The sequence below is a fragment of the Giraffa tippelskirchi genome, chromosome 6 (assembly GCF_054371585.1).
Source record: "Giraffa tippelskirchi isolate mGirTip1 chromosome 6, T2T-mGirTip1v1.2.pri, whole genome shotgun sequence".
Classification (NCBI taxonomy): Eukaryota; Metazoa; Chordata; class Mammalia; order Artiodactyla; family Giraffidae; genus Giraffa; species Giraffa tippelskirchi.
In genome coordinates, this window is record NC_137280.1 from 169,218,910 (window position 1) to 169,234,111 (window position 15,202).

General features: G+C 38.5%; 1 long non-coding RNA gene across 1 annotated transcript in view; it reads right to left on the reverse strand.

Moving 5' to 3' along the window:
• LOC145509651 (uncharacterized) overlaps positions 1 to 15,202 on the reverse strand; it is a 579,505-nt gene that overhangs the window by 300,279 nt on the left and 264,024 nt on the right. The window contains exon 6 of the long non-coding RNA XR_014056274.1: positions 14,008 to 14,170. This is a non-coding gene — a long non-coding RNA (uncharacterized LOC145509651). The remainder of the gene's footprint in view (positions 1 to 14,007; positions 14,171 to 15,202) is intronic.

A 15,202-nucleotide genomic window follows, 5' to 3' on the forward strand; every position in this document is an offset into this window, starting at 1 on the left:
CAAGAGGAGAAGGAGGTGACAGAGGATGTGATGGTTGGATGGCATCATCAACTCAATGGACATGAGTTTTAGCAAACTGCAGGAGATGGTGAAGGACAGGGAATCCTAGCATGCTGCAGTCCTTGGGGGTGCAAAGAGTTGGACAGGACTGAGTGACTTAACAACAACAACTTGCCCTTGGGCATCCCAATTATCAGATTTCCTTTTTCCTTTTTGTTACATGAAAAAGAAGGGAATAAACTTGGGGTTCTCCTTCAAAAGCACAGGGATCATTGTTGACCCACTGGCTATTACACCCCTCCTTGGCTTAGACCCATTAGTTCCTCTGCCATTTTGGCTAACATCACCAAGAAAATCAAGGGGCTACCAAGGGGCTTCCCTTGCAGCTCAGTTGGTAAAGAATTGGCCTGCAATGCATGAGACCCAGGTTTGATCCCCGGGTTGGGAAGATCCCCTGGAGAAGGAAATGGCAACCCACTCCAGTATTCTTGCCTGAAATACCCATGGACAGAGGAGCCTGGAGGGCTATGGTCCCATGGGGTTGCAAGAGTTGGACACAACTTAGCTACTGAGACAAGAAAAGACCAAGAAAATCATTATTGCATCGCCTTTAACCATTTTGGGGAGAAGGAAATGGCACCCCACTCCGGTACTCTTGCCTGGAAAATCCCGTGGACAGAGGAGCCTGGTAGGCTACAGTCCATGGGGTCGCTAAGAGTCGGACACAACTGAGTGACTTCACTTTAACCATTTTTGTACCTCATGCACTAGAAGCTCTCCTGAATTCTCATCACACTCAATGTTTCTCACTCAGCTACCTTACCTTCTCTGAAGTTCTTTTGTTAACTGCCTCTCACATAACTCTTGTACACTGTAAAAATTTTAACCCTACTGTTCTTCTCACCTCCATCACCAGTGAAGTCTCTTGTGACTGACTAACAGTGATGGACCACCTCCAGACTCCTTGTGATGATCTATGAGAAATTCTTCTGGATAACTTTGACTTCTCATGGTTCAGTAATGGTTCTTATTTAAAAGGTGACAACCACAAATATTGTGCTGGCTATTTAACTGTAACTTCTTTTGATGTTGAGGCAGCATCTTTACCTATGGCTACTACCACTCAAGAGGACGAAATATATGCTTTTATATGGGCTGGTACTTTGTGTGTGTGTTAGTTGCTCAGTCGTGTCCGACTCTTTGCAACCCCGTAGACTGTAGCCCACCAGGCCCCTCTGTCCATGGTATTCCCCAGGTCAGAATGCTGGAGTGGGTTGCCATTTCCTTCTCCAAAAGGAACCATAGAAAGAAAGAAAGTGAAGTTGCTCAGTCGTGTCGGACTCTGCGACCCCATGGACTGTAGCCTACCAGGCTCCTCCATCCATGGAATTCTCCAGGCAAGAGTACTGGAGTGGGTTTCCATTTCCTTCTCTGGGCTAGTACTTTAGCCAAGGGCAGAAAAATGTCAATATTTATTCTAGTAGTAAACACGCTTGCAGAGTAGCTCATAATTTTGGAATGCTGTGGAAGCAAGGTGCTTCTGTTGCAGAGAAGAAGCCAATTCTGACTCCAGGTTGGAACTGTTCCTTTGACTTGTTTTTGGTTGCTTGTGTTATTATAATCACACAGAATGACTTGCCTCAGAGACTCCTGCCCCTTTGCCTGACTGTTAAACTAAAGTGCCTTTGTTCAGAACCCTGTCTGCCTGTAGATGGCAGGAAGGAAGAAATTAACACATCTCTTGCCTGAGGCTTGCCATTCTAGGAGATGTTCACAAGATTAATGGCCTTTTCAATTTGCTTCGGAGAAGGCAATGGCAACCCACTCCAGTACTCTTGCCTGGAAAATCCCATGGATGGAGGAGCCTGGTAGGCTGCATTCCATGTGGTCGCTAGGAGTCGGACACGACTGAATGACTTCCCTTTCACTTTTCACTTTCATGCATTGGAGAAGGAAATGGCAATCCACTCCAGTGTTCTTGCCTGGAGAATCCCAGGGACGGGGGAGCCTGGTGGGCTGTCGTCTATGGGGTCGCACAGAGTCGGACACAACTGAAGCAACGCAGCAGCAGCAGCAGCAATTTGCTTCCTAACCTCCCAGCACCCCCACTACCCCGACTCCACCCCACCCTGCCAGTCTCTGATCTATAAAAGAACCTGGCTTTCAGACCCCAATAAGAGGGTTATTTTGAGGCACAAGCCTGCCATCTTCTCAGTCAGCCAGCTCCCTGCAAGGCTAGCCTCTATGTTTGGGAATTATTAGAAAAAAGTACTTTTACCTGGGGTACTAAGATTCTGGAACATTTTAAAGTTGATTTTCAGAAAGCTCGGGGAAATCACCTTGCTGATTCATAAGGAATGCTGCCACTAAAGGGGACAGCAGTAGCCAGACCTCTGTCATCACCCAAAGGATAATTCGCCAAATGAAAATTTAGAAAAAATGGCTAGAGAAGCCCAAAAGTTGGCCCACCCCCAAAAAGGAAAAAGAGACTGGAAATTCAATTAACTTTTGGTTTGATAAAAAGAGAAAGCTCTGGTTTGGATCAAGTGACAAACCAGTATTACTGGAGATTCTAAAATTCTCACTCCTCACTACTGAACACGCATTAAGCCACTGATCTACTAACAAAATGATAGCACTCATGAAGCAGTATTGGTGGGGAAACATTAAACAGACTGTAAAAATACCTTCTTCACTTATCCCATTCATCTAAAGTTCAACCCAGGGAAGCCTGTTTATACAGCTTCTGGACATTTTCAACTGCATAACGGACCATTCAAAGTCTGGCAAATGGTTTTTCATCCAGTGTCCTTTGTCTCATGAATATATATATTCTTCAGTCATGGTCTATATGTTTCCACACTAGAATGAAGCCTTCCCTTGCAGACAGGCTACTTGCCTCTACTGTCGCTGAAGCTTTTGGAAAACATTATTCCTTCCTGGTTCCTCTTGAACTTCCTAGCGGTCAAGGTATCCATTTTAGTATCCAGATGCTTTGAAAAATCTGTGTTGTTTGGCTAGTTTTACACTTTCGCTGCACGTGCCACCCTCAATCCTCTGGTTTAGTCAAATGCACTAATGGCATTACCAAGATTCCATTGGCAAAATTTATAGAGTCCCCTACTCCCACAGATACCTCAACTGAAAGCATTGCAGTTGGTCTTTCTAAATCTCAGCATCACCACTTTTGGAACTTATCAACTCTCACCCTTTGAGACAGTCACAGACACCTGACACTTGGGTTCTGCTTCTCTTGACGCACAATTGATGTAAGGTGGGCTATTCCGATACTGCAAATACTTAATTGCTTTTATGTAAAATAACTATTGTTTGGTAGATCAATCTTTTTATAGTATATTATTGGAAGAGGAAGAATTTAAGAAACACACCTTGCAAACCGGAGCTTTTATCTATTGGAAAAGGTACCTCCAGAAGAACTCTCCTCCACCTCATTGGAGAGGACCCTATTAGGTGCACTTGACCAAATCCTTGTGCTGCCAAACTCTAAGCAATAGACACTTGGTTCCATGACACATCTAAAGAAAGCACCAAACTCTAACTGGACCTGCACATCATCTGGTAATGCAAAAGCAAAGATTTCCTGAAACTGAAACAGACAACATCTGATGAGACAGTTTTCCCAAGATATCCAGATCTGTCCTGCTGGCAGTTTGCCATTGATCTTTGATGACGGCACAACACTTCAGATGGTCTCTAACATCTTTGACCTTGATAACATATGGGATTTGGATAAACTGCACCTTATAGTTTTCCCTACTTTAAAATTTATAAAGGAAATTAAAGGTGATCCACAGAAATGAAAAGGTACCCCATGATCTGGAACTGGAAGAATTACTACTGTTAAAATGGCAACACTGCCTAAAACTGTATATAGATTTAATGTCCTGTTGTTGTTGAGGACACTAAACCATGTCCAACTCTCTTGCAACCCCATGGACCACAGCCTGCCAGTCTCCTCTGTCTATGGGATTCTCCAGGCAAGAATACCAGAGTAGGTTGCCATTTCCTCCTCCAGGGGATCTTCTGACTCAGGGATTGAACCTGCATTTCCTGCACTGGCAGACAGATTCTTTACCATTGAGCTACCAGTGAGTGAAGCATGAGTCCTAAGGTGCTCAGTAGTGTCCGACTCTTTGTGACCTCCTGGACTGTACCCTGCCAGGCTCCTCTGTCCATGAGATTCTTCAGGCAAGAATACTGGAGTGGGTTGCCATGCCCTCCTCCAGGGGATCTTCCTGACCCAGGGATCAAACCCTTGGATCGAACCCTGGGATTGCATCTCTTATGTCTCCTGCATTGACAGGCCCAGTTTTTTATGACTAGCGCCACCTGGGAAGCCCTGAGATACCAGTGAAACCATATATAATCCCTATCAAATTACCCATGATGTTTTTCACAGAACTAGAGCAAATAATCCTAAATTTTCTATGGAGCCATATAAGACCCAGAATTGCCTAAGCAATCAGGAGGAAAGAGAATAAAGCAGGAGGCATAGCCCGTCTATACTTCAGACAATACTACAAAGCCACAGTAATCAAGACAGTGTGGTATTGGCATTAAAACAGTCATGTGGATCAATGGAACAGAGTAGAGAGCCCAGAAATAAACCCACACACCTATAGTCAATTGATTTTTGACAAAGAAGGCAAGAATATAAAATTGGAGAAATACCATCTCTTGAGCAAGCGGTGCTGTGGAAGTTGGACAGCCACATTTAAATCAACAGTGTTAAAAGACACAATCTCACCACACAGAAAAACTCAAAATGACCTAGGCTTAAACACAGGACAGACCTGTCCTGTTGGAAGCTTGCCATCAAACCTTTGATGACGACATAATGCTTCAGATGATCTCTAACGTCTATGACCTTGATCACGTGTGGAATTTAGATAAATTGTACCTTATAGTTTCCCCTTCTTTACAGACACTATAAAACTATTAGAAGAGATCATAGGCAAAACATTCTCTGACATAAATTGTACCAATGTTTGCTTAGGCCAGTTTCCCAAGTAATAGAAATAAAACAAAACTAAGCAAAAGGGACTAATCAATTTTACAACCTTTCTCACAGCAAAAGAAACCATAAACAAAGGATGGGAGAAAATATTTGTAAATGATGGAACTAACAAGGGCTTAATTTTCAAAACATACAAACAGCCCATACAACTCGACAACAGAAAACCACAACCCAATTGAAAAATGGCAGAAGACCTAAAAAGATGTTTCTCTAAAGATGAAATACAAAAGGGCAACAGGCACATGAACAGATGCTCAATGTATCTAATCAAAGAAATGAAAATTAAAAGTATAACAAGGTACCACCTTGCACAGATCAGAAAGGCCATCATTAAAAACTCTACAAATAACAAATGCTGATCAGGGTGTGGAGAAAAGGCAACCACTACAGTGTTGGTGGGAGTCTAAGTTGGTACAGTCACTGTGGAAAACAGTATGGAGACTCCTCAGAAAACTAAAAATAGAATTATTATATGATTCAGCAATCTCACTCCTGGACATATATCCAGTCAAAACTCTAATTCAAAAAGATACATGCGCCCCTATACTCACAGCAGAAGTATTCACAACAGCCAAGATACGGAAGCAACGTAAATGTCCATCAGCAGATGAATGGATAAAGAATACGTGGTACGTACATACAGTGAAATATTACTCAGCCATAAACATGGATAAAATAATGCTGTTTCCAGCAACATGGGTGCAAGTAGAGATCATCATACTAAGTGAAGTTAAGTAAAATAGAGAAAGACAGATACCATATGATATCACTAACATGTGGAATATAAAATGTGACAAAAATAAACCTGTTGATGAAACAGAAACAGACTCAGGGACATATAGAATAGATTTGTTGTTGCTAAGGTGGAGAGGGTTGGGAGAATGGAGTGGAAGGCTAGTGGGAGGATAGGTTTAGCTGCTGCTGCTGCTGCTGCTAAGTCGCTTCAGTCGTGTCCGACTCTGTGCTACCCCATAGACGGCAGTCCACCAGGCTCCGCCATCCCTGGGATTTTCCAGGCAAGAGTACTGGAGTGGGGTGCCATTGCCTTCTCCGATAGGTTTAGCAGATGTAAGCTATTATATAGAATGGATAAACAATAATACCCTACTGTATAGCACAGAGAGCTATATTCAATATCTCATGATAAGTCAAAATAAAAAAGAATATTTTTAAAAAATTATATATATATATATATATATATATATATATGCATATATGGGCTTCCCTGATAGCTCAGTTGGTAAAGAATCCACCTGCAATGCAGGAGATCTGGGCTCAATCCCTAGGTTGTGAAGATCCCCTGGAGAAAGAAAAGACTACCCACTTCATTATTCTGGCCTAGAGAATTCCATGGACTGTATAGTCCATGGGGTCACAAAGAGTCAGACACGACTGAGTGACTTTTAACTTTATATATATACATGATAGATAGATATATACATGTATATATAGAAATTATAATGATGTAAGTAAACTATACTTCAATAAAAATAAAGTACAATTAGATCAATAAAAATAGTGAATAAGAATAAATAAAATAGATTTAATCATCAAAAATGAAATAAAGATTAAAATCAGTGCCGGGAGCCAGCCCACGAGATCCCACCCGTGACAGTGTCGTGAGGGGCAGGACTGATTGAGCATGGCTTCTCAGGCCTCAGGGATTCTCGGAAGGCTGCCTCAGCGCTCACCTTAAAGATGACGTCTGTCTTTCTGATGTTTGCTACAATAGACCTCTTCTTATTTTCTATGACTTAGGTAAAAGGCCTTTTCCTGATTCTCTTCCAATATAGATCAATCTAAAACCTCAATTGACAAGGCCCCTAAAAAACGGTGGCACCCTGATGGGATTGTCTAGGATATGGAGTATATTAATCTAAATTCTTCTTGCTGGCATATTGGTTTATTTAATAAATATACCTGTGCCTCTGGAGCTAATGTGCATGATTGCTCTTTAACAATAAACAGCATTGAGAGCCTAACACACAAAAGCCCCAATAAGTACAGAGCTCTTCATAGGAAAAAGACTTATTAGGAAATACAAGAAATATTGTTTTATGAAACTGTTACTTAGTCTATATTTACTCACTATGTTTTTGCTCTTAACGTATTTAGCCTGTGTAATGAAAGTATAATAGTTAAAAACTTATAGAAATAAAAGTTTAGCCTTAATACAAATAATAAGATGATTGTTAATTTAGCTGGTGATTTTTGCTAAGAACTGACCTTTGTACTATATTGTTACAGCTTGCTGTACCATGACTTTATGGGACCACATTCCTTTTTGTTGGGCTCAAGGCATAAGATAGATTATAGAAAAACAGGTTTTACTTTAAAACTTTCTGTTGACGAATTCATTCTTTGTCATAATCTGCTGTGCCTGATACAAAAGTGTTTTGGCTGATCAACCCTTAGAAAAACAGGTTTTACTTTAAAACTTTCTGTTAATGAATTCTTTGTCATAATCTGCTGTGCCTATATTCTTTAAAAAATACAACTAAAGATATAAAAGCTGTCTTAAAAAACAATAAAGTCAGAAGACACTTGGAAACACCAGGACTCGCTGTGTCTTCTCATTTCACATCGCCGACGCCGTCATTCCTGAGGGAACCCTGGACCAGCTGGTGCTGGACTCTGGCAAATCATTATAACAATTAATACCACATCGATATTTGGAATCTATACAGATTTTAACATATCAGTAAGAGCATTGTGTTTTGGACAAAAAAGCATTCTCTGGCCTCTAGAAATTAAATTCTATTTTTACTTGCCATACCAAGCAGAGTTCTTATAGGTTTGTGTGTGATTTTCTCAGCTTGGGATTAAAAAAAAAAAAAAAAGCCACTGGTTCATGAATTGAGAAATGAAAGCAAACTGAGAGTACTATGAAAAGTACATAAAAATAATGACTTTGTAGATTGAAGGCCAAAGGAGAAGGGGGCAGCAGCGGATGAGATGGTTAGATAGCATCATCAACTCAATGGACATGAATTTAAGCAAACTCCAGTACACAGTGAAGGACAGGGGAGCCTGGCGTGCTGCAGTTCATGGGGTCGCAGAATCATACACAACTTAGCGACGAACAACAACAAAATCAGTCAGTAACTGCTGACCACAAAACTTTTAGGTTTTGGTGTTACTGAACTCCATCTCCCTGAGCAAGATGAAATAGTCGAGTCAACAAGAATTATTACCTGTCTCTATGAAGCAGATGTTTAGAGTAAATAATGCAAATATAAGCCTGCTTGGTTCTAATGTAACAGCCTTTGGGGAGGAGGAAAGATATGCAACATATTCATGCATATGATGAGAGAAAAGAAATGATAACAGAAAAGATGACCAAAAAGAAATGAAAAGAAAAAAAATGAAGCTCTGGTAACAATCTGAATCTGCTATAGTAAGTAATCCATTTGGATGACTTCATAAAAACCAAAATCTAAAAATTTGGTTTTTTCCTTCATCTACAGCAAGAGACACAGATAACATGAATCAAAGATTAACTAAGATCACAATTCCAACAACTATACTTACAGAAAATGCCTAGAGCACAACAAGCTACCACTGGGAACAAGAAATGCAGATTATTGGGACAGATGGTTAATGAACCCAAATAAACAACTTTCTTTTTTAATCAGCTGATGTCAGGTGTTAATTCTATCAGGATTTTAGAGAGATGTGAAATACATTGATATATTTTTCTCCCACCCTTTGAGAATTCAGTTGTTCTCAAAGTATGATATATAGAATCCCAAAAAAAGTCCATAAGACACTTTCAGGAGTCAATGAGGTTAAAATTATTCCATAATAATACTAAGACATAACTGGCTTTTTACCCTGTTTTGACAAGCACATTGATGATACAAAAACAACAATGGTAAAAATGCTATCACCTTAACACAAATTAAAATAACAGGGCCAAATTATATCCATAGGGTAGTACTCATTATATTCTTTATTGACAGGCACTCATAATTTTTTAAAAAAGAAAACATTGAATCTCACATAAAAGTGTTCTTAATGAAGCAGTAAAGTTTTAATTTAATTAAACCAGACTTTTGCATTCATATCTTTTTATCACCTATATGACAAAATGGCAGATGTAGAGAAAACACTTCTACATTCTGAAGTATGATGGCTTTCTCAAGTAAAAGCACTTGTGCAATTGTTTTAAATACAAGCTCAACTAGCTGTCTTTTTAGTGGAACACCATTTTTACTTGAAAACACAACTGATAAGACATACTATAATTATTCAGACATGCTTTGACAGACTTTTTTTTCAAAACTTAATGAAGTGGACTTCATTTCAAGGAAAACAACTGACAATATTTGCTGCAATGATAAATTTCAAGCTTTCAAGGAAAAATTGGAATTTTGGAAAAAGCAGGTGTGTCATTATGAACTAGACAGTTTCCCAATAACTAAATAATATTCTGATAAGAACATCCATGATGTTAATAAATGTGACACGAATTTGTCAACTTTTAGAAGATGTACAACACTCAGTTGATGAATACTTTCTAAATAGTCAATGCATACTATTACAAGATTATTCATGGATAAAGAGTAATTAAGGCCTTCGATGGTGATCCCCTGAAGAAGAAAATGGCAACCCACTCCAGTATTCCTGCCTGGGAAATCCCATGGACAGAGGATCCTGGGTGGGCTACAGTCATGGGGATCTCAAAAGAGTCAGACACAACTTAGTGACTAAACAAAAACAACAACAAAGAGTAATTAAACTGCAAGACAGATCAAAATATTTCATACTTACTGCTGTGAAATAATTGCCAGGTCAAGATTCTATGTTACAATCAACTTTTAAGAAACCATCTATTGCCAAGTTTTGGGTTTTGGTGTAGTTAAAAAAAAAAAAAAACATAATTATCTTAAAAGAGTATGCTAATACACCTTCTTTTTCTAACTGCATATCTGTGTAAAGTTAAAACTTCCTTACAGTAACTTCAATCAAATTTATACAGCACAACAGTTTGAAAGCAGCAGATATGAGAAGCCAGATAGTAAAGCAATTTGCAAAAAAATTTAAACAGTGATTTTTTTTCCTCTTTTTTGTAATTTGGAAAGTAGTTTGATGTAAAATATGTTTTTAAATAGAGTATAGTAACATTAAAATGAGATAATAAATATATTTTAATTTCTCAGTTTTAAATTCTATTTCAGTTAATACTGATATCAAAATGTCAAACAAAAAATGTATTTTGGAATTCTAAATAATTGTTAAGGATATCAAGAGTTCTACTCAAGAACAATTGCTCTTGTTAAATTTGTATGCATTTTTTATTTTACTCTAATGTTCCTGTCATTGACAACTATGCTCTTTTATTTCTTTCCTTGGGTTTCAATGACCCGTCTTTCACAAACGCTCCCTGAGTGTGATACAATGTGATACACGAGTTATATGATATAGCAAGAAGCAAACACATGCGTCCTCAGTCATATCCAACTCTTTATGACTCCATCAGGTTCCTTTGTCCATTGGATTATCCAGGCAAGAATACTGCAGCAATTTACCATTTCCTTCTCCAGGGAATCTTCCTGAGCTAGGGATCAAGCCCACGCATCCTGATTCTCCTGCAGTGGCAGGCAGATTATTTACCACTGAGCCACCTGGGAAGCCCATATGATACAGGCACTTACACAGTAGACAGATGGATGCTTGGACCTGAGATATTCTCCATCAGCAGCAGTAGCAACATACACATACAAATGTATATATTAGAATATATATATTCCAATTAATTTATCCCTCATTTTATTTAATCTTCACAGTCCCTTGAGTTAGATTCTTATATTACTTAGAATGTTTTCTCAACAAAAATCTGTTTGCATTGTAAGGAGCTGTTACTATATATTTTTAAAAAATAAAAAGAAATGAGTTCAGGATTAATTCAGCAGCTTAAAGATGTCACCTAGAACATTCTTTTGTTCTTTTGCTCATTTATTTGACATTCTTCTGCTCTTTCATCCTAGTGTATTGGTTTCCTTCTTTAGACTTGTTTCCAAGAGTCTCATTTCTGCTGCATCTGCAAGTATCACATCCTCATACAACAAGCTCCAAAATACAGGCAGTTTAGAGGGAAAGGGACTCTCTTAATATAGCATTCTTTCCTTCTTAGGAGGAAAATCTTTCGCAGAACTACCATCAACTTGGCATCAACTTTAATCTCTTTGGCCATATGTAACCTATCTCTAAATTAACTATAAGGAATGGAGTTTACATAAGCTCTCAGGAGTCACCAAAACATGCCTTATCCTTGGGTTGGGCATATTGCTGTTGAATAAATTTTAGTTTCTTAGGAAAGACACATGGCTATTTAAGTTATATATTTATATTTTGTGCTTAATGGGATACATAAGGCCTCTGGATGAGAGAACAGATCTTCCTTATGCACAGAGCATTTTAGTGCTGGTTCTCCAAACCCCAACCTTCATTGGGCAACGTGGTGAGAGCCTGATATGACCTCATGCCTGCAGTGAGTTTGTACCGCTGAGGAGGAACTGTGATTTGTGATACTCAGAAGTTATACAGGGCAGTTAAAACATCTGTTCCTCCTTCCCTTGAAGAGAGAGAAAGACCTTCAAGCTAGAATGTAAACAAATCTTTCCTAGGAGGGGAGTGGAAAGTCCTCAGCCTTCCAAAGCTGGAACAACAGCAAATGGGCCTAGGGGAGGCAGGCTGAAATATCTTTGGAGCAGTTCACCATCTTAAGCTTTCAAGGCATGTTTGCTATTAACCATCTTTTTTTTTTTAAAATAAATTTATTTCTTTTAGTTGGGGGCTAATTACTTCACAATATTGTAGTGGTTTTTGCCATACATTGACATGAATCAGCCATGGGTTTACATGTGTTCCCCATCCTGAACCCCCGTCCCATCTCCCTCCCCATCCCATCACTCTGGGTCATCCCATTGCCCCAGCCCTGAGCATTTGTCTCATGCATCGAACCTGGAATGGTGTTCTGTTTCACATATGACAATATACATATTTCAATGCTATTCTCTCAGAACGTCCCACCCTCACCTTCTCCCTCAGAGTCCATAAGACTGTTCTATGCATCTGTGTCTCTTTTTCTGTCTTGCATATAGGGTTATCGTTACCATCTTTCAAATTCCATATATATGCATTAGTATACTGTATTGATGTTTTTCTTTCTGGCTTACTTCACTCTGTATAATGGGCTCCAGTTTCATCCATCTCAATAGAACTAATTCAAATGCATTCTTTTTAATGGCTGAGTAATATTCCATTATGTATATGTACCACAGCTTCCTTATCCATTCGTCTGCTGATGGACATCTAGGTTGCTTCCATGTCCTGGCTATTATAAACAGTGCTGCGATGAACATTGGGGTACACGTGTCTCTTTCAATTCTGGTTTCCTCGGTGTGTATGCCCAGCAGTGGGATTGCTGGGTTGTATGGCAGTTCTATTCCCAGTTTTTTAAGGAATCTCCACACTGTTCTCCATAGTGGCTGTACTAGTTTGCATTCCCACCAACAGTGTAAGAGGGTTCTCTTTTCTCCACACCCTCTCCAGCATTTATTGCTTGTAGACTTTTGTATAGCAGCCATTCTGACTGGCGTGAAATGGTACCTCATTGTGGTTTTGATTTGCATTTCTCTAATAATGAGTGATGTTGAGCATCTTTTCATGTGTTTGTTAGCCATCTGTATGTCTTCTTTGGAGAAGTGTCTGTTTAGTTCTTTCGCCCATTTTTTGATTGGGTCATTTATTTTTCTGGAATTCAGCTGCAGGAGTTGTTTGTATATTTTGAGATTAATTGTTTGTCTGTTGCTTCGTTTGCTATTATTTTCTCCCATTCTGAAGGCTGTCTTTTCGCCTTGCTTATAGTTTCCTTTGTTGTGCAAAAGCTTTAATTTTAATTAGGTCCCATTTGTTTATTTTTGCTTTTATTTCCAATATTCTGGAAGGTGGGTCATGGAGGATCCTGCTGTGATTTATGTCAGAGAGTGTTTTGCTTATGTTTTCCTCTAGGAGTTTTATAGTTTCTGGTCTTACGTTTAGATCTTTAATCCATTTTGAGTTTATTTTTGTGTATGGTGTTAGGAAGTGTTCTAGTTTCATTCTTTTACAAGCGGTTGACCAGTTTTCCCAGCACCACTTGTTAAAGAGATTGTCTTTTCTCCACTGTATATTCTTGCCTCCTTTGTCGAAGATAAGGAGTCCATAGGTGCGTGGATTTATCTCTGGGCTTTCTATTTTGTTCCATTGATCTATATTTCTGTCTTTGTGCCAGTACCATACTGTCTTGATGACTGTGGCTTTGTAGTAGAGCCTGAAGTCAGGCAGGTTGATTCCTCCAGTTCCATTCTTCTTTCTCAAGATTGCTTTGGCTATTCGAGGTTTTTTATATTTCCATACAAATTGTGAATTTGTTTGTTCTAGTTCTGTGAAAAATCCCGTTGGTAGCTTGATACGGATTGCATTGAATCTATAGATTGCTTTGGGTAGTATACTCATTTTCACTATATTAATTCTTCTAATCCATGAATACAGTATATTTCTCCATCTGTTTGCATCCTCTTTGATTTCTTTCATCAGTGTTTTATAGTTTTCTATATGTAAGTCTTTTGTTTCTTTAGGTAGATATATTCCTAAGTATTTTATTCTTTTTGTTGCAATGGTGAATGGTATTATTTCCTTAATTTCTCTTTCTGTTTTCTCATTATTGGTGTATAGGAATGCAAGGGATTTCTGTGTGTTAGCAACATATTAAAAAGATCATACATCATGACCAAGTGGGCTTTATCCCAGGAATGCAAGGTTTCTTTAATATCCACAAATCAATCAATGTAATATACCACATAAATAAATTGAAAGATAAAAACCATATGATTATCTCAATAGATGCAGAAAAAGCCTTTGACAAAATTCAACATCCATTTATGATAAAAACCCTCCAGAAAGCAGGAATAGAAGGAACATACCTCAACATAACAAAAGCTATATATGACAATCCCACAGCAAACATTATCCTCAATGGTGAAAAATTGAAAGCATTTCCCCTAAAGTCAGGAACAAGGCAAGGGTGCCCACTTTCACCACTACTATTCAACATAGTTTTGGAAGGTTTGGCCACAGCAATCAGAGCTGAAAAAGAAATAAAAGGAATACAGATAGGAAAAGAAGAAGTAAAACTCTCACTGTTTGCAGATGACATGATCCTCTACATAGAAAACCCTAAAGACTCCACCAGAAAATTACTAGAGCTAATCAATAAATATAGTAAAGTTGCAGGATATAATATTAATCATCTTTTAACAAAGTTTTTGAGTGAATTTTCTTCAGAAAACCCAGACCCTGCACAAATATGAAAAAAAAAATAATTATGGAGAACTGTCTCCCCAAAATGGCACACCAATATTATCCCTGCTTTACAGAAAAGGTGAATAGAGCTCAGAGATGGCAAGGAATTTGCAAAAAATGAATCCCAATTCAAACCCAGATGTTTTTTATTCCAAAACTGTTATTCTTTCACGGATATAACTTTTTGTTACTATTTTTTTGTAACATGCAGGAAGGTGGAGGGGAAGAATACATAAATGAATTCTGGAATACTAAATTATAATTCCAATATATTTTACCATTGAAAATATAGTTTATCTTATTCTTTTATATCCTTAGTTCTTATTCAAACTCTTCTTGGAAACGTCATGATGTCTGATGTTAAATACCTAATCCCTTGAATCTATTTGTCAGAGATCAAACCAGTCCATCCTAAAGGAAATCAGTCCTGAATATTCATTGGAAGGACTGATGCTGAAGCTGAAACTCCAATATTTTGGCCACCTGATGGGAAGAGCTGACTCATTTGAAAAGACCCTGATGCTGGGAAAGATTGAAGGCAGAAGGAGAAGGGGACAACAAGGAACAAGATGGTTGGATGGCATCACTGATTCAATGGACATGACTTTGAGCAAGCTCTGGGAGTTGGTGATGGACAGGAAAGCCTGGTGTTCTGCAGTCCATGGGGTCGCAAAGAGTCAGACAGAACTGAGTGACTGAACTGAACTGAACGGAATGTTAAATATATGTGAAAATACATTCCTGCTAACAACAAACCAAACTATAAGTGAACTTTGAAAAACATGTTTTAAAGCTGTGACTGTTTATAAACCTTTG